The following is a 22,005-nucleotide window of genomic DNA, read 5'->3' on the forward strand; positions in this document are numbered from 1 at the left end:
CACTATACAGTTCCCTGGTGTCTAATGGGCCTCTCTACCACCCCTATACAGTTCCCTGGTGTCTAGTGCCTTTTCCCTCCCCTATACAGTTTCCTGGTGTCTAGTGGGCCTCTCTACCACCCCTATACAGTTTACTGGTGTCTAATACCTTCTCCACCACTATACAGTTCCCTGGTGTCTAATGCCTTCTCCACCACTATACAGTTTCCTGGTGTCTAGTGGACCTCTCTACCACCCCTATACAGTTCCCTGGTGTCTAATGCCTTCTCCACCACTATACAGTTTCCTGGTGTCTAGTGGGCCTCTCTACCACCCCTATACAGTTCTCTGGTGTCTAATGCCTTCTCCCTCCACTATACAGTTTCCTGGTGTCTAGTGGGCCTCTCTACCACCCCTATACAGTTCCCTGGTGTCTAATGCCTTCTCCCTCCACTATACAGTTCCCTGGTGTCTAAAGGGCCTCTCTACCACCCCTATACAGTTCCCTGGTGTCTAGTGCCTTTTCCCTCCACTATACAGTTTCCTGGTGTCTAGTGGGCCTCTTTACCACCCCTATACAGTTTCCTGGTGTCTAATACCTTCTCCACCACTATACAGTTCCCTGGTGTGTAATGCCTTCTTCCACCCCTATACAGTTTCCTGGTGTCTAGTGGGCCTCTCTACCACCCCTATACAGTTCCCTGGTATCTAATGCCTTCTTCCACCACTATACAGTTCCCTGGTGTCTAGTGGGCCTCTCTACCACCCCTATACAGTTTCCTGGTGTCTAATGCCTTCTCCCTCCACTATACAGTTCCCTGGTGTCTAATGGGCCTCTCTACCACCCCTATACAGTCTCCTGGTGTCTAGTGCCTTCTCCCTCCACTATACAGTTTCCTGGTGTCTAGTGGGCCTCTCTACCACCCCTATACAGTTTCCTGGTGTCTAATACCTTCTCCACCACTATACAGTTCCCTGGTGTCTAATGCCTTCTCCCTCCACTATACAGTTCCCTGGTGTCTAGTGGGCCTCTTTACCACCCCTATACAGTTTCCTGGTGTCTAATGCCTTCTCCCTCCACTATACAGTTCCCTGGTGTCTAATGGGCCTCTCTACCACCCCTATACAGTTCCCTGGTGTCTAGTGCCTTTTCCCTCCCCTATACAGTTTCCTGGTGTCTAGTGGGCCTCTCTACCACCCCTATACAGTTTACTGGTGTCTAATACCTTCTCCACCACTATACAGTTCCCTGGTGTCTAATGCCTTCTCCACCACTATACAGTTTCCTGGTGTCTAGTGGACCTCTCTACCACCCCTATACAGTTCCCTGGTGTCTAATGCCTTCTCCACCACTATACAGTTTCCTGGTGTCTAGTGGGCCTCTCTACCACCCCTATACAGTTCTCTGGTGTCTAATGCCTTCTCCCTCCACTATACAGTTTCCTGGTGTCTAGTGGGCCTCTCTACCACCCCTATACAGTTCCCTGGTGTCTAATGCCTTCTCCCTCCACTATACAGTTCCCTGGTGTCTAAAGGGCCTCTCTACCACCCCTATACAGTTCCCTGGTGTCTAGTGCCTTTTCCCTCCACTATACAGTTTCCTGGTGTCTAGTGGGCCTCTTTACCACCCCTATACAGTTTCCTGGTGTCTAATACCTTCTCCACCACTATACAGTTCCCTGGTGTGTAATGCCTTCTTCCACCCCTATACAGTTTCCTGGTGTCTAGTGGGCCTCTCTACCACCCCTATACAGTTCCCTGGTATCTAATGCCTTCTTCCACCACTATACAGTTCCCTGGTGTCTAGTGGGCCTCTCTACCACCCCTATACAGTTTCCTGGTGTCTAATGCCTTCTCCCTCCACTATACAGTTCCCTGGTGTCTAATGGGCCTCTCTACCACCCCTATACAGTCTCCTGGTGTCTAGTGCCTTCTCCCTCCACTATACAGTTTCCTGGTGTCTAGTGGGCCTCTCTACCACCCCTATACAGTTTCCTGGTGTCTAATACCTTCTCCACCACTATACAGTTCCCTGGTGTCTAATGCCTTCTCCACCACTATACAGTTCCCTGGTGTCTAGTGGGCCTCTTTACCACCCCTATACAGTTTCCTGGTGTCTAATTCCTTCTTCCTTAACTATACAGTTTCCTGGTGTCTAGTGGGCCTCTCTACCACCCCTATACAGTTCCCTGGTGTCTAATGCCTTCTCCCTCCACTATACAGTTCCCTGGTGTCTAGTGGGCCTCTTTACCACCCCTATACAGTTTCCTGGTGTCTAATTCCTTCTTCCTTAACTATACAGTTTCTTAGTGTCTAATGCCTTCTCCCTCCACTATACAGTTCCCTGGTGTCTAACGGGCCTCTCTACCACCCCTATACAGTTTCCTGGTGTCTAGTGCCTTCTCCCTCCACTATACAGTTTCCTGGTGTCTAATGCCTTCTCCCTCCGCTATACAGTTTCCTGGTGTCTAGTGGACCTCTCTACCACCCCTATACAGTTCCCTGGTGTCTAATTCCTTCTCCCTCCACTATACAGTTTCCTGGTGTCTAGTGGGCCTCTTTACCACCCCTATACAGTTTCCTGGTGTCTAATTCCTTCTTCCTTAACTATACAGTTTCCTGGTGTCTAGTGGGCCTCTCTACCACCCCTATACAGTTCCCTGGTGTCTAGTGCCTTCTCCCTCCACTATACAGTTTCCTGGTGTCTAATGCCTTCTCCCTCCGCCAGACAGTTTCCTGGTGTCTAATGCCTTTTCCCTCCACTATACAGTTTCCTGGTGTCTAGTGGGCCTCTCTACCACCCCTATACAGTTCCCTGGTGTCTAATGCCTTCTCCCTCCACTATACAGTTCCCTGGTGTCTAATGGGCTTCTCTACCACCCCTATACAGTCTCCTGGTGTCTAGTGCCTTCTCCCTCCACTATACAGTTTCCTGGTGTCTAATGCTTTCTCCCTCCACTATACAGTTTCCTGGTGTCTAGTGGGCCTCTCTACCACCACTATACAGTTCCCTGGTGTGTAATGCCTTCTTCCACCACTATACAGTTCCCTGGTGTCTAATGCCTTCTCCATCTCCAATACAGTTCCCTAGTGTCTAATGCCTTCTCCCTACACTATACAGTTTCCTGGTGTCTAATGCCTTCTCCCTCCACTATACAGTTCCCTGGTGTCTGGTGGTCCTCTTTCCATCCCTAAATAGTTTCCTGGTGTCTAGTATAGTAGTAGTAGGCAAAAAAAATAAATAAAAAGACATTGAAGAGTAGGAAGTTAAAAAATTAGAAGATAGATCAAGAAATGATATTCCCTGTGCAATTCATTCATATTATTTTCCACAATGCTACAAGGTTCACAGACAGGAAACTGTCAGGATCATGACATCACCCTGTGGGAGGGGTTTCACCACAATATCAGCCATACAGACCCCCTGGTGATCTATTCAAGTAAAGGAAACATTTCTATCAAGAATGCTACTGATTAGGATGAAGTTCAAACCTGGGTTAAAGTTCGTTTTTTTAATGATTAGGCCAATGAAAAAAAGGTTTTCTGTCCAGCACTTCACTTCTATTTTACAGTTTATATTGACTTATCATCCTAATCGCAAGATCAAATTGACTTGTTCATTTTTGAGTTTAATTGACCCTTAAAACAGAACCAGAGACGAAGCACCCTCATGTATTTACCATATATATCAGTGGGAAAATGACAGTAAACACCTACTCTGCTCTTTGTTTCATTCTTCACTGGTTAGCCTGCCTGTTATCAGCTCTGATAAGAATCCCTGACTTAGCATTCAGTCTGGCTTTGCTACGGAAAGATTATAGCTGAGTCTGTCTTCTCTGGTGTCTTTTCAAGCCCAAGCCCGCCCCCTCCTTGCTCTGCTTTCCTGCTATGAGGATACATAGCAGAAAATCAGAGCCACAAGGGGTAAGACTTGGGCTTGAAAAGACACCAGAGAGGACAAACTCAGCTATAATCATTCCGGGCAAAGCTAGACTGAATGCTAAGTCGGGGATTCTTAAAGTGGACCCAAATTAAAAATACAAGATTTCAGAAATAAAATCTATTTTCTAAATTATAATAATAAATAGCAGCCTTTTTTCAGCTGCATGATGACAAATATAAAATATTTTACATTTATTGGAGGAACCCTTCCCTTCCTTTCATATTGCCAGGATTTTTCCGGCAAACTGGAGGAGATAAAAAACAAAACACAGGCTGCTTCTGATGATGTCACAGGGGAGGTGATCTCAGCTTGTGTGAGATTTCACATAGGCGACGCCCCAGTGAGGGAGGGCAGCTGATGACAAATACACCCATGATCTAAAACCTCCTACTAAGCTCAGAAGTAATGGCTGCCCCCTGTGTAACCCTAGTTATGAAAAGAGAAGGGTGAAAAGCATGCACTGAAATGCTCATAGACTTGAAGGAGTTTTTATTTATCTTTGTATGTGTCAGAGTGGTGCAACTAAATATTTTGAATTAAAAACATGTTTGGTTTGGGTCCGCTTTAACAGAGCTGATAACAGGCAGATTTAGCAGAGAAGAGTGAAACAAAGAGCAGGGTAGGTTTTTACTGTCATGTTCCCACTGATATATATGGTAAAATACATGAGGGTGCTTTGTCTCTGGTTCTCTTTAAATGTATCTTCCAGTTGAACTTATATACAATTGTTTAAAACAAAAGTATACAGTACTTTACATTTTTGATCATTTAATCCTTACATTTTTGTCCACAGTTTTATTTCTGCTTCTCTGTATCGGGGTGTATCGGGGTGTTGCATGTATCGGGGTGTCACATGCTGCCTCAGACTCTGGTAAGTTAATAGAGAAAAAAGATTCAAGGGTTTGTAGCTTTGTTTAGGTTGAGATGGATTGTAGTAACTGGAGATGTAAACATATATATATAACCACAAGTTCCACTAAGAAAATGTATTACTATTATTGATTTATAAAGCACCAACATATTCTGTGACAGTGTACAAAATAGGAAAACAAGGGTTACATAATGATACAGACAATAATATACATCAAGTATGGACACTGGTACAAAATACAGAACTGGTGGTTACACTGGCAGATGTAGCATGATGAATAAAATGTATAACAGAATGCAAGCAATGAAATGAACAACAAATTCCAAGACACAAAAGGGTGAGAGAACCATGCCCTTGCAATCTTACGATCTAAAGGACTTGGGAGGAACAAGAGGTGGGGAAGTATGCAGTATACATAAGTGCATGGTGCCTGTTAAGGTTATATAGTAAGGAGTAAAAGCTGGTCTGAGTTAGAGCATATGCTTGTCGGAAAAAGTGAGTTTTGAGGGAGTGTTTAAAGATTTAAAAGGTTTGAGAGTGATGGATATGCTGTGGAAGGGTATTCCAGAGAAGGGGTGAGGCATGTGAGAAGTCTTGTATACGTGAATGCAAGGAGGGAATTCTAGAGGAGGCCAAAAGAAGCTCATGTGCAGATCTGAGATTGCGGTTGGGTTGGTATCAGGAAACTAGTGAGGAGATGTACAGGGGAGAGAGATTGTTGGGAGCTTTGTAGGTTAGGGTTAAGAGTTTAAAATGGATCCTCTCAGTTATTGGCAGCCAATGAAGAGCTTATATACATTATCTGCTCTTGATGCTGGCATCTTTTTCACTTCCTATTTAGTTTTCAAGTGCCAAGCACTGTGTACCACCATGCAGGGTCTGTAGCCGCATGGTGATTGGCTGGCTGCATACAGTGCACGGCACTTGAAAACTAACCAGGAAGAGAAACAGACATCAGAGCTGGAAGCAGGTAATGTAAATAACACACTGCCTTCTCTGCATATTAATATTATTATATATACCCCCATATAAACCCCATCACCTGCGAGAGATCACCATAGCCAGTCATTGGGTTAATCAATGCACTCAATCAGTAGTAATGACCTATCAGATGTCATTGCTAGAGATCGAGTGCTGCGATTGGCCTAATGCTGTTGCCATGGTCCCGCTCGTGAGACCATCGGCAGCAGTTAGCAAATGGAGCAGCGAGCAGTTGTGATTGGCTGGGTCTGGTGCCAGCACCCCGGCCTGATTGGTCGCATGTCAAATCTTCCCCTCAGTCAAAGCTGTCATAGGAAAGGGCGGCAGGTGCCACCGGTGAAATGGGGATGGGGATTTGGGGATGCATGTGTGCCAGACAGGGCAGCCATCAGGGGCGGGGACAACTGACACTGCAGTGAGGGGCCCAGGGCTTCTGGGGGCCCTGCCCCCCCCCCCCCCAAAGTGCTGGAAGGGCTGCTTGCTCTAGCTGCTGGCCTGTGGCTCACTAACCAGCACACCGCGTTCCAGCACTGAGAGAAGAGTGACATCAGCACTTGAACATGGGAAGCACATGAATGATCCAGCTACAGCGGACTTTCTATACTGGGGCACCACCTATACCTGGCTACCTATACTGGGGGCATCTACACCAGGCTACCTATACTGGGGCACCACCTATACCTGGCTACCTATACTGGGGCACCACCTATACCTGGCTACCTATACTGGGGCACCACCTATACCTGGCTACTTATCCTGGAGTGCCTATAGCTTGCTACCTATACTGGGGGCACCTGTACCTGGCTAATCTATACTGGTGCACCACCCACACCAGGCTACCTATGCTGGGGGCAACTATACCAGGCTACCTATACCGGGGCACCACCTATAGCTGAATATCTATACTGGGGCACCACCTATAGCTGAATATCTATACTGGGGCACCTGTATCTTGCTGGCCTATACTGGGGCACCAGCTAAACCAGGCTACCTATACTGGGGGCATCTACAACAGGCTACCTATACTGGGGCACCAGCTACAGTTGGCTACTTATACTGGGGGAACCTATACCTGGATACCTATACTGGGGCACCTATACCTGTCTAGGGCAGGGGGACGAGCTGAGGCAGAAGGGGACAAGAGGTAACACGGGGGTAACAGAGGCACAGGGGGAACAGATGCGGACAAATGAGGCACAGGGAGAAAAGAGATGAGACGGGAACATGAGGGACACAAAAGAGGCACAGGAAGAAAAGAGGGGGACAAAAGAGAATGGATAAAGGATAAGAACGGTCCTACAAGTGCCTTTCTCATTTGTTAACCGGGGACTAACTGTATTTTGCTAGTATTTGGCTCCACCCACAACATGCCATGGCCACGCCCACTTTCTGCCGCATCATGCTGTGCATGTCGCTTTCTTCAGTGTTGGAGCAATGCACATTTTTTGCCGCAGCGCACTTCGGGCACAGACATCGGGGTGTGGTGGTTAGTGGGCGGGCACAGCAACCAGTGGGTGGGCCCAGGGAGGGGGGCCCAGGCCTGATGATGTGTGAGGGGCCCCAAAATTTCTGTTGGCAGCCCTGGTGCCAGAAAGGTGGGTGGGAGAGCAGAGAGGAGGCAGGTGCCAGGTGGCACCGCCCTCTAGATTTTGCAGCCTGAATCACGTGATTCAGGTACCTTCATGTTAGTGCCGTCCCTAGATACGCTACCCTCACCGGGGCCATTTCAAATGATAGTAAGGGATGCTGAGTGGCCTCTGAATCAGTGCTTGAGGGATTGTAGTTTAAAGAGAGTCGGAAGCCTAATAAAATACTTATTTTTACCTACTACTTATGTTAAGCAATATCACCAGTGCTGAAATGCCGCATGCATGAATGAGGCAGAATGAGGGCTTTATACCCTTGAAATCCCCGCACAAGAATCGGGGAGCGCTTCCTGTAAGAGGTAGGGCTTAGCTCTGCCTCTACTGGAATCAATCTCGCCAATCGCCACCTCTCCCCGCCCCTCTCAGTCTTCCTTTACTGAGAGGGGCGGGGAGAGGCGGATATCTGCAGAGATTGATGCGACTGGAGGCAGAATTACAGTGCAAAGCTCTGCCTCCCCCCGGGCAGCAAAATCCACGACTTTGAAAGTCACGGATTTTTGCCCCGAGATTTTGGGGGTATAAAGCCCTCGTTCTGCCGCTGCAATGCAGCGTTTTAACACTGGGGATATTGCTTTACATAAGTAGCAGGTAAAAAGAAGTATGTTATTAGGCTTCAGAGTCTCTGTAAAGTTCTAACTACATCAGGATGATTCAACATGACATGAGCAGAGAACTTGCCTGTAACTCTATATGCAGGGCCGGCCCGCTCATGAGGCGGGGTGAAACTTTTGCCTCAGGCGGCAAATTTCCAGGGGCGGCACCCGCCCGTCCGTGGGTGCGGGGAGCCGGCCCGGCGAGCTGGAGGGGTAGCTGGCAGGACGGGGGTATTGGGCCAGCGGCGGGGAGGGGGGTCGGACCCCCCCCTCCCTCGCCTGGGTCCCCCGTCCTCCGCTCCCCTCCAGCCTAAATAGAAGCAGCCGTATGTGTAAGAGGCACGGGCGGGGAGACACTCCCCTCCTCCTCGCTCCAGCGTGCGCTCCACTGACATCACTTCCTGCAGGACGCTGCAGGAAGTGACGTCAGTGGAACGCACGCTGGGAAGAGGTGAGTGTCCTCCCCGCCCGTGCCTCTTACACATACGGCTGCTTCTATTTAGGCTGGAGGGGAGCGGAGGACGGGGGACCCAGGCGAGGGAGGGGGGGGTCCGACCCCCCTCCCCGCCGCTGGCCCAATACCCCCGTCCTGCCAGCTACCCCTCCAGCTCGGCGGCCCCCCCGAGGGGGGGGGGGGAGGGGCGGCGGTGACAATTTTTTAAAAATTTGCCTCAGGCGGCAAAAAGTCTAGGGCCGGCCCTGTCTATATGGACTTTCAACATCTTCATCATATCTGTTTCCATCTTTTTATCCCTTTTCTATAGTGCAAGACATCTGTGAATGGGACCTTAACGTTCCTGGAGATGAAGTGGTCATCAGAGACAAAGAAACTAAGGAACAACTAGCAGTCATTTCGGAGGATAATAAATATGTGTATTTTCTTTTTGAATCCTGTAAGGCCCGCATTCATCAGTCTAATCTTACTATAAGATGTGAATGGGCAGGAGGCAAGCGTCCTGATTTGCTCGTGGAGTACAATGTTTCTCCAGGTTCTAAACGGTGGGACAGCAAAATACTCTCACCTATTAGAGGTAAGTGCAGAGGAGGTTTTTCCATAGGGTCAATCTAGGCGCAAGCCCCAGGTCTTACGTTCTTTAGGGTCCCCACAAGTCAGTGACTGTACAGGTCACAAGTTTGCTGTCAGTGCAGTATGAAAAAGTAAGGGGTCCCACATTTTTGCCCAGTGCCCAATGTACCTAAAACTGTCCCTGGGTAAGTGGATTTTTGGTAAAACTGATGAAAAACTGATGCAAAACTGACAGGACAGCACAGGACTGAATGGGAAATGGACAGATTTATGTGTGAGCCCCACCCTAACGGCACTACACTGAGTATAATGGAGGCTCCTCCTCTTTCTTTGGCTCAGCAGTCACCAAAGAGATTTTTTTTGTTTGTTTTTGTTTTTGTTTTGTTTTTTACTCTCAAAGTTTTATTTAAATATATGATTGGTTGCAAGACATACACATAACATTCTGCCAAATTGCAACACGTTCATGGTTTAAAACGCATAATGGAAATAAGAGAACTGGAAACCCCAACTTGGGGTCCCGCAACAACAATATACCCCGTAAAGAATGGGTGAGAAATATATACTTGAAGGATATATGGAAGATAGGCAGAATAACAGAAAGAGGAAGAAGAAAAGGATAGTAAGAACAGGGATGCTCGGATGTGCCTCATCCACGAATTCGGAAATCCGCGTGGTTGCAAAAAAAAATCCGCATTCGGCCCCGCCGCATGCGGATTTTCGTCCGCGTCCACGCAACCACGCGGATTTTTTCCCGTGAATGGTGTAATCACGCGCGGATTCACGCCCGGAGGCGGATTTTCTTTTAACGTTAATAACAAAGCCCCCATACATGTTACAGTCCCCCAAATAGCATGGATTATCGAGGTGATAAGGGGCAACATAACTTCAACATAAAAAATTCCCCCCAAAAAAATTTTTCTAGTGAAAATGGATTTTAAAGTGAAATCAACACTTTAAATGGGGCTATTAATTGGTAATAAGTGGTTTTAAAAAGGGATATACGCGTTAAGCAGTCAAAGAGGTGAAGGCGAGTTCCAATGGCACTTGGCGGCGAAGGTACCGCTGGAGGAGGATGAGTGGCTGACGGCAAAAAGGCTCCAGAGAGGTTTTTGTAATTTTTTTTTTTTTTTTTTTTTTTTGCAGCAATTAGCAATGACATCGCAGCAGAGTTGTCAGTGGACACGGGCAGTGTGAACGCAGAGTGCAGTGGTGGTAGTGACTGAGTCAGGAGAAGGACTATGCGGGCGGTCAGTTCAGCAGCACAGAAGGACCACGGCAACATACTGGTGGTAGTAGTAGCAGCACAGCGTCATAGTGCTGGCCAAAAAATTAAATGCACCCGGTGACCCGGGCAGTGTGAACGCAGAGTGTAGTAGCGACTGAGTCAGGAGGACAAAGCGGGCGGTCAGTTCAGCAGCAGCAGCACAGTAGTAGTAGCACAGCGTCATAGTGCTGGCCAAAAAATTAAATGCACCCGGCGACCCGGGCAGTGTGAACGCAGAGTGTAGTAGCGACTGAGTCAGGAGGACAAAGCGGGCGGTCAGTTCAGCAGCAGCAGCACAGTAGTAGTAGCACAGCGTCATAGTGCTGGCCAAAAAATTAAATGCACCCGGCGACCCGGGCAGTGTGAACGCAGAGTGTAGTAGCGACTGAGTCAGGAGGACAAAGCGGGCGGTCAGTTCAGCAGCAGCAGCACAGTAGTAGTAGCACAGCGTCATAGTGCTGGCCAAAAAATTAAATGCACCCGGCGACCCGGGCAGTGTGAACGCAGAGTGTAGTAGCGACTGAGTCAGGAGGACAAAGCGGGCGGTCAGTTCAGCAGCTCAGAAGGAGGACCATGGCAACTTACTGGTAGTAGTACCATAACACCAAAAAATTAACCAAGGTAGGCACTAGGCAGGTAGTAAATGTCTTTATAAAGGCAGGCATAGTTAACAACAGCACATGCAGCAGCCACTTCATGTCCCCCTGTGTCCGACAATAGGGGCCAGGAACTCACCTTCCACCCAAGCCTGGTTGATTTTCAGGAAGGTGAGTTTGTCCACAGAGGCGTGGGAGAGCCGAGAGCGCTTCTCTGTGACCACGCCACCGGCCGCACTAAAGCATCTCTCTGAGAGGACACTGGAAGGAGGGCAGGATAGGAGTTCCAGGGCGTACTGGGAAAGCTCGCTCCAGATGTCCAGTCTCTTGACCCAGTACTCCAAGGGGTCCACGGGGCTGTCGGTGTCATTGAGCCCGCTGGATGACCACATATAGTCAGACACCATGGTGGTCAGTCGTTGCTTGTGCTGGTTGGTGGTGGATGCTGTGGCGGGCACCTCTGTTCTGGGCTGCTGCACTGCATACAGGCTCTTGCTTAGGCTCTTCAGGTCTCCGGGGCGCCAGTTGCTGCTGCTGCTGCTGGTGGTTGTTGTTGTGCTGCTAGTGGCAATGGCAGGCACCTCTTGCTGGCTTGGCAGAGCAGTTACAGTGAGGGTGGAATGCTGGGGGAATGCTTCCAGTAGTCTGCGCACAAGGGCCTCCTTCAACTCCCTTGTGCGTTGCTCGGTGGTGGATGGCGTCATTAAGTCTCCCAGCTTCCCCTTCAGACGGGGATCAAGCATCAAGGTAATCCAGATGTCCTCCCTTGAACGCATCTGGATCACCCGGGGGTCCCTGCGAAGGCAGCGCAACATGTGCACAGCCATGGGAAACAAGTGGGCCCTGCCAGCAAGATCTTCCTCATCCTCGCCATTGTCCCATAACGCATGCCTGTCCTCTTCCTGTGCCATGTCGTTGTCCTCCTCAAACCGCCATCCACGTACAACGCCTGCTGCACTCTGCTCCTCCTCCTCCTCCTCATTCAGGTTAGGGACCTCCAACTCTTCCACTACCTGCTGTGAGCCCTCCTCTGAGCTGGACTGTGCTGCCATCTGCTCCTGTTCTTCCAACTGCATCAGGGCTTCACCCCCACGCTCAATTAAATTGTCCATTGCCTGCTCCAGTAGACAAACCAAGGGCACCCACTGGCACACAGAGGCCCGCTCCTCACTGACCATCTTGGTTGCCTCCAGGAAGGGACTCAGCACCAGGCATACTTGCTGCATCAGTGTCCACTGAGTGGCAGTAATCATGGGGACTTGCTGGTTGCTGGGGACACTTGGGTCTAGCATGTAGGCCCTAAGAGCCAGCCTGTGCTGACACAGCCGCTCCAACATGGCCAGAGTCGAATTCCAGCGAACTGGCATGTCGATGATCATCCGGTGTTGTGGCCTTCCATACTGCTGCTGTAAGGTGGACAAGAGTGCAGAGGCAGTGGCTGACAGGCGGAAAAAGCGTACCACCACCCGGGCATCCTGCAGCAGCTCGCTCATCCCCTGGTAGGTGCGCAAGAAGCGCTGCACCACAAGATTGAGCACGTGGGCCAAGCAGGGGATGTGCTGGAGGTTTCCCTGCTGCACTGCTGCCACCAGGTTGGCCCCGTTATCGGCTGCCACATACCCCACTTCCAGGCCTCTGGGGGTCAGCCACCTCCGCTCCTGCTTCCTGAGGGCGGCCAGGACGTTGGTGGCCGTAAGCCTCTCCTTCCCCAGGGTCACCAATTTTAAAAGGGCTTGGCAGTGCCGAGGCTTGGCGCTGCTGCTGCCGAGGCGGGCTTGCTTTCCGGGTGCTGAGGGAGTGTCGTGACAGGACCCTTCTGCATCCCCTCTGATCCCGCGTGGTGGCACCACTAGCTGGGCTGATGCGCTCTTGTCCTCCCTCCCTTCCATCAGTGTCACCCAGTGGGCCGTAAAGGACAGGTAGCGACCTGTCCCAAATCTGCTACTCCACGAGTCCATGGTCACGTGGACCCGCTTGCCCACAGAGTAGTCCAGGGAACCGGCCACGTTTTCCACCGCAAACTTGTGGAGTGCTGGGATCGCGCTCCTGCTGAAATAGTGGCGACTGGGGACTTGCCACTCGGGGATGCCAAATTGGAGCAGCGTCCGCATGGCGCTCCCCTCCTGCACCAGGGAGTAGGGAAGCAGCTGTGCTGCCATGGGCCGGATCAGCAAGCCATTTAGTTTGCGGATCCGCCTGTGGCTTGGAGGCAGAGGCTTGGTCAGACCCTGAAAGGTGTCGCTCAGCAGGGTCTGACGACGCTGGGATGCAGGGGAGACAGAGGAGAGAGACGAACACTGGCTGCCAGCCTCAATGTCTGTGTCCTGAGCAGCCGAGGTGGAAGAGCGCTTGCGTGCTACTACTGCTGCTGCTGTGGGGGATTCACGACCCTGAGGGAGGGAGGATGCTGCTGCGCTGGTGGGCCTTCTGCTCTCAGGAACCCCTGCCAGCAGTGCCTGCTTCCTCTTAAAGTCCGCATACTCGCGGCAGTGGCGGCTTCTCAGGTGGCCCTGGAGGGATGAGGTACCCATCTTGCTCAGACTTTTCCCACGGCTCAATCTTTTGCTGCATAACCTGCACACCGCATACCTTTTGTCATCAGTACATTCCTCAAAGCAATCCCACACTGGTGACTTTAATTTACTGCGGCCCCCACTAGCAGAGGGTGCAGCGGAGCAATGTGTGGTAGTAGTTGCCGGGGGTTGCATGGTGGTGGTGCCGGCTGAAGCAGTGTCCTGTCTACTTCCTCCACGCCCACTGCTGCCGATGCCCCTGCCCCTGCCTGACATATGGCGATATCCTTGCCTAGGCCGAGGTGACTCGTCATCCTGCTCTGACCATTCTTCCACGGACTCAGCAGGCTGCACATAGTTAGGGTCCACAACGTCATCATCAGCAGCATCATCATAATCCAGCTCTTCCTCTGACTCCCCCGCCTCCTCTTCTGTCCCTACATCCCCAGACACAGACCCCTCTTCTTCATCACCAGAACTCAACAACGCTTGTGATTGTGGCCCGATCTCAATCTCTGCCACATCAGTCCCCAGTAAGTCCTGTGCTTCTTGCATCAGCAGGTTCCCAGATGCCGGACTGAGGGACAGAACGCTGTCATCCTGGGAGGGCTGCTGACCAGTGGGTGCTGGGGTGGATGTCACAACAAGCGTGGGATGTTGGCTGCTGCTGCTACTGCTTGGAGTGGTGCTCACAGTAGAGGTCTGGGAGGAAGTCATGATGTCCATGAGTACGTCAGGTTCCATTTGCTCAACCACCACACGGGGACCAGAAACTTTAAAATATTTGGACAATGGCGTCCGCTGACTCGGCCCAGGCTTTGCTGCCCCCTTTTCTGCTGCATCACGACCACGTACAGCTGGGCGTCCTCTCCCTGGACGTGGAGCAGTCCCAGAAGTGGCTGAGGCAATTGAACTCCCTTTCCTCTCACCCTGCGAAACCCTGCCAGACATGTTGCTAGTAATGAATCACTGGATGCAGTGGGCACAGTACAAGGTCACTGAAGGATGCAGTGGGCACAGCACAAGGTCACTGAAGGATGCAGTGGCCACAGTACAAGGTCACTGAAGGATGCAGTGGGCACAGCAGTGGGCACTGGATATACAACTAGGTCACTGAAGGATGCAGTGGCCACAGTACAAGCAGAGGCGTATCTGAGTAATATGGTGCCTATGGCAAACACTGAAACTGCGCCCCCCCCCCCTCTGATCAGAGCATTCTTCCCCTGTAAAGCTACTAGGTAGGATTCTATGCTGGGTGCTATGGGTGTGCAGTGCTACCAGGGGCGGATTTTAGTAATGAAACTGAGTGTCAGGGAAGGAGATCAAATGTCTTTGAGGGACAGTGTGTGAGAGAAAAAATGGGAAAGAGAAAAAAAGTGTGTGTGAGGGATAGTGTGAGTGAGCTATGAAGGGAAAAAGAGAGAGAGAGAGGGAGAGAGAGAGGAAAGAGAGAGAGGAAAGAGAGAGGGGAGAGAGAGGAAAGAGAGAGAGAGAGAGAGAGAGAGAGAGAGAGAGAGAGAGAGAGGAAAGAGAGAGAGAGAGAGAGGAAAGAGAGAGAGAGAAAGAGAGAGAGAGGAAAGAGAGAGGAAAGAGAGAGGGAGAGAGAGAGAGAGAGAGAGAGAGAGAGAGAGAGAGAGAGAGGAAAGAGAGAGAGAGAAAGAGAGAGAGAGGAGAGAGAGACAGACAGACAGACAGAGGAGAGAGAGAGAGACAGACAGAGGAGAGAGAGAGAGATAGACAGAGGAAAGAGAGACAGAGGGAGAAGAGAGAGGGAGAGGGGGGGGGGGGAAGAGAGAGACAGACAGGGGAAAGAGAGAGGGAGAGAGAGACAGACAGAGGGAGAGAGACAGAGGGAGAGACAGAGGAAAGAGAGAGAGGGAGACAAAGAGAGAGAGAGAGACAGGGAGAGAGAGAGAGAGAGAGAGACAGAGACAGACAGAGGGACAGAGACAGAGGGAGAGACAGAGGAAAGAGAGAGAGGGAGAGACAGAGGAAAGAGAGAGAGGGAGAGACAGAGGAAAGAGAGAGAGGGAGAGAGAGAGACAGGGAGAGAGTGAGAGAGACAGGGAGAGAGAGAGAGAGAGAGAGACAGGGAGAGAGAGAGAGACAGAGGGAGAGACAGAGAGACAGAGGGAGAGACAGAGAGAGGGACACAGAGGGAGAGAGACAGACAGAGGGAGAGAGACAGACAGAGGGAGAGACAGACGAAAGAGAGAGAGGGAAAGAGAGAGGGAGACCGAGAGAGAGAGACAGAGGAAAGAGAAACAGACAGAGGAAAGAGAGAGACAGGGAGAGAGAGCGTGTGTGAAGTGTGAGTGTGTATGTTCCTGAGTGAGAAACAGACTATGCAGAAAAAAAAGAGAGGATTGCAAGTTGTAGGAGCAATTACTATATGAACTTTAGATATAAGGAATGTAATCCTCTCACAGCTCCTGTAACCTGTGCTGCACATCACACTGCAGGTTTGGGAAAACACTGACGTCCAGGGACAGCTCATTCGTGGAGATGTGTAATGCTCTCTCCTGCAGTGTAATGGGGGGAAGGGTAGCAGCTGCAAAGAGAGGTGACCGGGCATGGCAGGGATTCTGCTTCTACTCGATTCATCTATATGCATTGCAAGGCTGTTGCTACTCTCCAGCCCCTGCTAAAGCTGCTCCGAACTTTCCTCTGTGTGTGCTCTGAGTCTGAACCACGAGACTGCAGAGGCTGAAGCACATGGGGAGAGAGCTGCTATGAGACATGAGGAGGAGGAGAAGAGCCCCTTAGCCGGGGAGATGATTACTTACTGGGCGCAGTGGGTGAGCCACACATTCTCTCCATAACTCTGCCTGTGTGTGACGCTTCCTGTGCTTTCACCGCCCCTCCACCCCACTGATAGGCAGGAGGTGAGAGGAGGGCGGAGAGTGTGTCTGAGGGATAGCGGCCGCTGCAGTGACACAGCTGCTGCCCGGCCCGCTGTAGTAAATAGAGAATGTAGGAAGGCAATTTTGCCGCGGACCAGGACTAGCAGGCATGGCGCCCATGGGTGCCTTGGCGCCCATAGCACTAGCCATGCCTGCACCCTTGTAGATACGCGTCTGAGTACAAGGTCACTGAAGGATGCAGTGGGCACAGCAGTGGGCACTGGATATACAACTAGGTCACTGAAGGATGCAGTGGGCACAGTACAAGGTCACTGAAGGATGCAGTGGGCACAGCAGTGGGCACTGGATATACAACTAGGTCACTGAAGGATGCAGTGGCCACAGTACAAGGTCACTGAAGGATGCAGTGGGCACAGTACAAGGTCACTGAAGGATGCAGTGGGCACAGCAGTGGGCACTGGATATACAACTAGGTCACTGAAGGATGCAGTGGCCACAGTACAAGGTCACTGAAGGATGCAGTGGGCACAGCAGTGGGCACTGGATATACAACTAGGTCACTGAAGGATGCAGTGGCCACAGTACAAGGTCACTGAAGGATGCAGTGGGCACAGTACAAGGTCACTGAAGGATGCAGTGGCCACAGTACAAGGTCACTGAAGGATGCAGTGGGCACAGCAGTGGGCACTGGATATACAACTAGGTCACTGAAGGATGCAGTGGGCACAGTACAAGGTCACTGAAGGATGCAGTGGGCACAGCAGTGGGCACTGGATATACAACTAGGTCACTGAAGGATGCAGTGGCCACAGTACAAGGTCACTGAAGGATGCAGTGGGCACAGCAGTGGGCACTGGATATACAACTAGGTCACTGAAGGATGCAGTGGCCACAGTACAAGGTCACTGAAGGATGCAGTGGGCACAGCAGTGGGCACTGGATATACAACTAGGTCACTGAAGGATGCAGTGGCCACAGTACAAGGTCACTGAAGGATGCAGTGGGCACAGCAGTGGGCACTGAATATACAACTAGGTCACTGAAGGATGCAGTGGGCACACAAGGATGTCACACTGTGTAATGAGATGCTCATATGCCAGCGAGCGAGCAGTGGGCACTGGGCTCGGCACAAGGTCACTGACAGAATGAATGAACAGCGCTGGCAGAGAGTGGCGGCGCCGGCGGTGTGACTGGCTGCCTGCAAATAGTACAAGTGTATAACTGTCACTGGAATATACAAGTGAACACTGCAGCTGCACTAACCTGCCTGCCTGCACTCTACACACAGATAATCCCCACTCCCACTACACTGCAGCACTGAACCTGCCTGCACAGCACTACACACAGTTAAATAATCACTAGACTCCCACACTCCCACTACACTACACTGACTACAACTAACTACAGCAATCACTCACTGACTAGCTAACTGTGTACAGTAGTGGTGCTCAAATACCCCTTTTTAAAATTCGAGTTTGGTCGAATTCGAATCGTAAATTATTCGAGGTCAGTCGAATATTCAAGTCGAATAATTTTTACTATTCGATTCGACCTCGGACTTCGAGCTGACTATTCGAGTCGGTATTCGAGCTCATTATTCGAGCTGACTATTCGAATTGGCCTTAAATAGCTTCCAACACTTGTTTTGAGGGTGAATGATGCAAGGAACATCTTTTTTTCCAAGTAACAACAGCAAGTGATTATGTGGGGATGTTCCTTTAAAAAAAAAAGGTGGAAAGAGAAGTTGTGTCCAGAATTTTGTTCAGTACTGTATATACTTCTTCTTCTTCTTCTTCATCTTCTTCATCTTCTTCTTCTTCTTCATCTTCTTCATCTTCTTCTTCTTCTTCATCTTCTTCATCTTCTTCTTCTTCATCTTCTTCTTCTTCATCTTCTTCATCTTCTTCTTCATCTTCTTCTTCTTCATCTTCTTCATCTTCATCTTCTTCATCTTCTTCATCTTCTTCTTCTTCATCTTCTTCTTCTTCATCTTCTTCATCTTCTTCTTCATCTTCTTCTTCTTCTTCATCTTCTTCTTCTTCATCTTCTTCATCTTCATCTTCTTCATCTTCTTCTTCTTCTTCTTCTTCTTCTTCTTCTCCTTCTCCTTTTTCTATATCGTCTTCTTCTTCTTCACTTATTTCTCTTTCCATTTTTTTTTTTAAAGAAATGCAGCTATTTTTGAGCGTAACAAATAGCTGGTGGGCGCACGCATCTTGGAAGCGCTATTGTATGTGCTCCCTGGCAGTGGAAACACACAGACAGCAGGAGGTAAATTCAGCAGCAGGAGAAGGAGGATGAGTGTGTGGCAGCAGGCAGTCAATGAGGCAGGCAGCGTGACATAATAGCCCTGGTACCTAGCGGTGATACCAGGGCTGTAAATAAACACAACAGGAGGTCCCAGACAGCGGTCGTGCAGGCCACATCGTGTCCAATACACAACTGGGACAACACAGTTTTCAACCCGGGCACCTCAGAAAAATTAAACCTTTTTTTTTTTTTTTTTAATGGTTTTTTGGTTTTGGTTTTACAACCAATTACACAGATATAGCTATTATTTGACGTAATAGCTGGTGGCAGAGTGGCAGCAGAAGGTAATTCTGTGTACCCTGGCAGTGGGAAACACAGACAGACAGCAGCAGCAGCAGGAGGAGGAATGGAGGAGGAGCAGTGTGAGTGTGGCAGCAGGTAGGCAGCGTGACATAATAGCCCTGGTACCTAGCGGTGATACCAGGGCTGTAAATAAACACAACAGGAGGTCCCAGACAGCGGTCGTGCAGCCCACATCGTGTCCAATACACAACTGGGACAACACAGTTTTCACAGTTTTTTTAGTTTTGGTTTTACAACCAATATAGCTATTGTTTGACGTAATAGCTGGTGGCAGAGTGGCAGCAGAAGGTAATTCTGTGTACCCTGGCAGTGGGAAACACAGACAGACAGCAGAAGGGCAGTACACAACAGCAGCCCACTGTAGGTGTAAAATGTGTGGCTGCAGGCGACGTAATAGTCAAAGTGAACCAGGCTGGCTTAGTGAGCAGGAGCCAGGAGGTGGTAAAGGGTGGTAAGGCACATTAACGATGGTTCTAAGTTCCGGCGGCCAGTTCATGTCCCCCTCTCGCCGACAACAGGGGCCAGGAACTCGCCTTCCACCCACGCCTGGTTCATCTTGAGAAACGTCAGTCTGTCCACAGACTTGTGAGACAGACGTGAGCATTTCTCGGTGACCACGCCACCAGCTGCACTGAAGCAGCGCTCGGACAGCACGCTGGAAGGGGGGCAGGACAGCACTTCCAGGGCGTACTGCGCCAGCTCGCTCCAGATCTCCAGGCGCTTGACCCAATACTCCATGGGATCAACAGGGGCATCGCTGTCAAGCCCGCTGTAGGACCCCATGTAGTCAGCCACCATGCGGGTCAGGCGCTGGCTGTGACCGGAGGAGGATGCTGCTGCATGCACCTCCTCTCTAGTCACTGCTGCCGGAGCCTCTACAGTCCTGTAGAGCTCGTGGCTGAGAGACAGCAGGTCTGTGGGGCGCTTGCTGCTGGATGCAGGCACCTGCTGCTGCCTCTGTGCTGGCTGCTGGACAGTGGGGGTGGAAGGCTGGGGGAAGGCTTCCTCCAAGCGCTCAACAAGGGCCTGCTGCAAGCTCCTTATTTGTTGCGCTGGGTCTCCTCCTGCAGGCGGCAGGAACTGGCTCAACTTCCCCTTGAGGCGTGGGTCCAACATCATGCTGATCCAGATGTCCTCCCTCTGCTTCATCTGGATCACCCGGGGGGTCCTTGCGCAGGCACGCCAGCATGTGCGCTGCCATTGGGAAGAGGCGGGCCACATGTGCTGGCACATCGATGGCAGTGCTGTCCTCATCCTCCTCCTCTGCCTCGTCAGCCTCATCCTCTCTCCACCCCCGCACCAACTCAGCTGCGCTGTGCTGCTCCCCCTCATTAGCAGCAAGGTCAGGGACCTCCACCAAGTCCTCCTCCTCCTCCCCCTCAGAGGTGGACTGTGCAGCTGCTTGCCGCTCCTGCTGGTCCAAGGCTGCCGCTCCCTGTTCCAGCAAAGCATCGAGGGCCCTGTTCAGCAGACAAACCAGGGGCACCCACTCGCAGACCATAGCATGGTCCCTGCTCACCATGTTAGTGGCCTGCAGAAAGGGAGCCAGCACTAAGCACACCTGCTGCATGTGCCTCCAGTCATCATCGGGGACGATGGACGGGATGTTGCTGGTCTTGTCCCTTCTCTGAGCGGCGGAAACAGTGGCCAGGGCAAGGTACTGGTTGACAGCGTGCTTCTGTTCAACCAGACGCTCCAACATCGCCAGGGTGGAGTGCCAGCGAGTCGGAACGTCAAGGATCAGCCGATGGCGTGGCAGCTCCAGCTCCTTTTGCACGTCTTCCAGGCTCGCACAGGCTGCAGCCGAGCGCCGGAAGTGACGCACAACGTTCCTTGCCGTTTCCAGCAGTTCGCCCATCCCCTGGTAGGTGCGCAAGAACTTCTGCACCACCAGGTTCAGCACGTGGGCAAGACAGGGGATGTGGGTCAGGTTTCCCCTGTCTATTGCGGCAACCAGATTGGCCCCATTGTCGGCCACCACCTCTCCGACTTTGAGGCCTCTGGGGGTCAGCCAAATCCTCTCCTGCTCCTGGAGTTTGGCCAACACATGGGTTGCCGTCAGCTTGGTCTTCCCAAGGCTGACCAAGTGCAGCAGCGCTTGGCAGTGGCGGGCCTTCACGCTGCTGCTGAGGCGGGGGGTTTGGCCAGGTGTGCCGGAGGATGGCAGAGGATCGGAGGAACCTGCTGCAGTTCCCCTGACCCTGCGGGGTGGCACCACCCACTGTGTTGCTGCTGCTGCTGTGCCCGCTGCTGCTCTCCCATCCTCACCCCCTTCCACCAAGCTGACCCAGTGGACAGTGAAGGACAGGTAGCGGCCTGTCCCGAAGCGGCTGCTCCAGGAGTCCATGGTGACGTGGACCCTTTCACCAACCGCGTGCTCCAGCCCTCGCTCCACATTGGCCATCACAAAGCGGTGCAGTGCAGGAATGGCCTTGCGGGAGAAAAAGTGTCTGCTGGGGAGCTGCCAGTCTGGGGCTGCGCAAGCAAGCAGCGCACGAATGTCGCTCCCCTCCTGCACGAGCGTGTACGGCAGGAGTTGGGAGCACATGGCCCGTGCCAGCAAGCCGTTCAGCTGCCGCACGCGACGGCTGCTGGGAGGCAGAGCCCTAACCACCCCCTGGAAGGACTCGCTCAAAAGGCTCTGGCGTGGCCTTTTGCTGGCACGGGAATCAGCAGACACAGCGGAGGAGGCCACTGAGGACTGGCTGCCAGAACAGGCCTCAGTGTCGGCGGGAGGAGTTGCAGAGGGGGGAGGAGCAGTGCGTTTCCGCACTCCTGCTGGTGCTGCTGGAGGAGCAGGAGGGCGGGTGGCTGCTGTTGCTGCTGCTGCTGCTGCTGCTGAAGGCTGTGCAGTGATGGGTGTGGTGCCACTGCAAGCACCAGATGCCTTCAGCCTCTGGAACTCCTCATGCTGGTGGAAATGTTTCGCAGCAAGGTGGTTGATGAGCGAGCTGGTGCTGAACTTTAAGGGGTCTATACCTCTGCTCAACTTCCGCTGACAGTGGTTGCAAGTGGCGTACTTGCTGTACACAGTGGGCATGGTGAAATATCGCCAGATTGGTGACAGAAACATCCCCCTACGGCATGGAAGCGCTGCTGCCTGTCTCCCTGT

The 22,005-nt window shown here is 51.5% G+C and overlaps 1 long non-coding RNA gene across 1 annotated transcript in view; it reads left to right on the forward strand.

Moving 5' to 3' along the window:
• Window positions 1-4,793, forward strand: part of LOC137521945 (uncharacterized) — a 30,058-nt gene extending 25,265 nt beyond the window's left edge. Inside the window, exon 3 of the long non-coding RNA XR_011022239.1 lies at window positions 4,716-4,793. This is a non-coding gene — a long non-coding RNA (uncharacterized lncRNA). The remainder of the gene's footprint in view (window positions 1-4,715) is intronic.
• The last annotated feature ends 17,212 nt before the right edge of the window (window positions 4,794-22,005 follow it).

The sequence above is a fragment of the Hyperolius riggenbachi genome, chromosome 6 (genome assembly GCF_040937935.1).
Source record: "Hyperolius riggenbachi isolate aHypRig1 chromosome 6, aHypRig1.pri, whole genome shotgun sequence".
Classification (NCBI taxonomy): Eukaryota; Metazoa; Chordata; class Amphibia; order Anura; family Hyperoliidae; genus Hyperolius; species Hyperolius riggenbachi.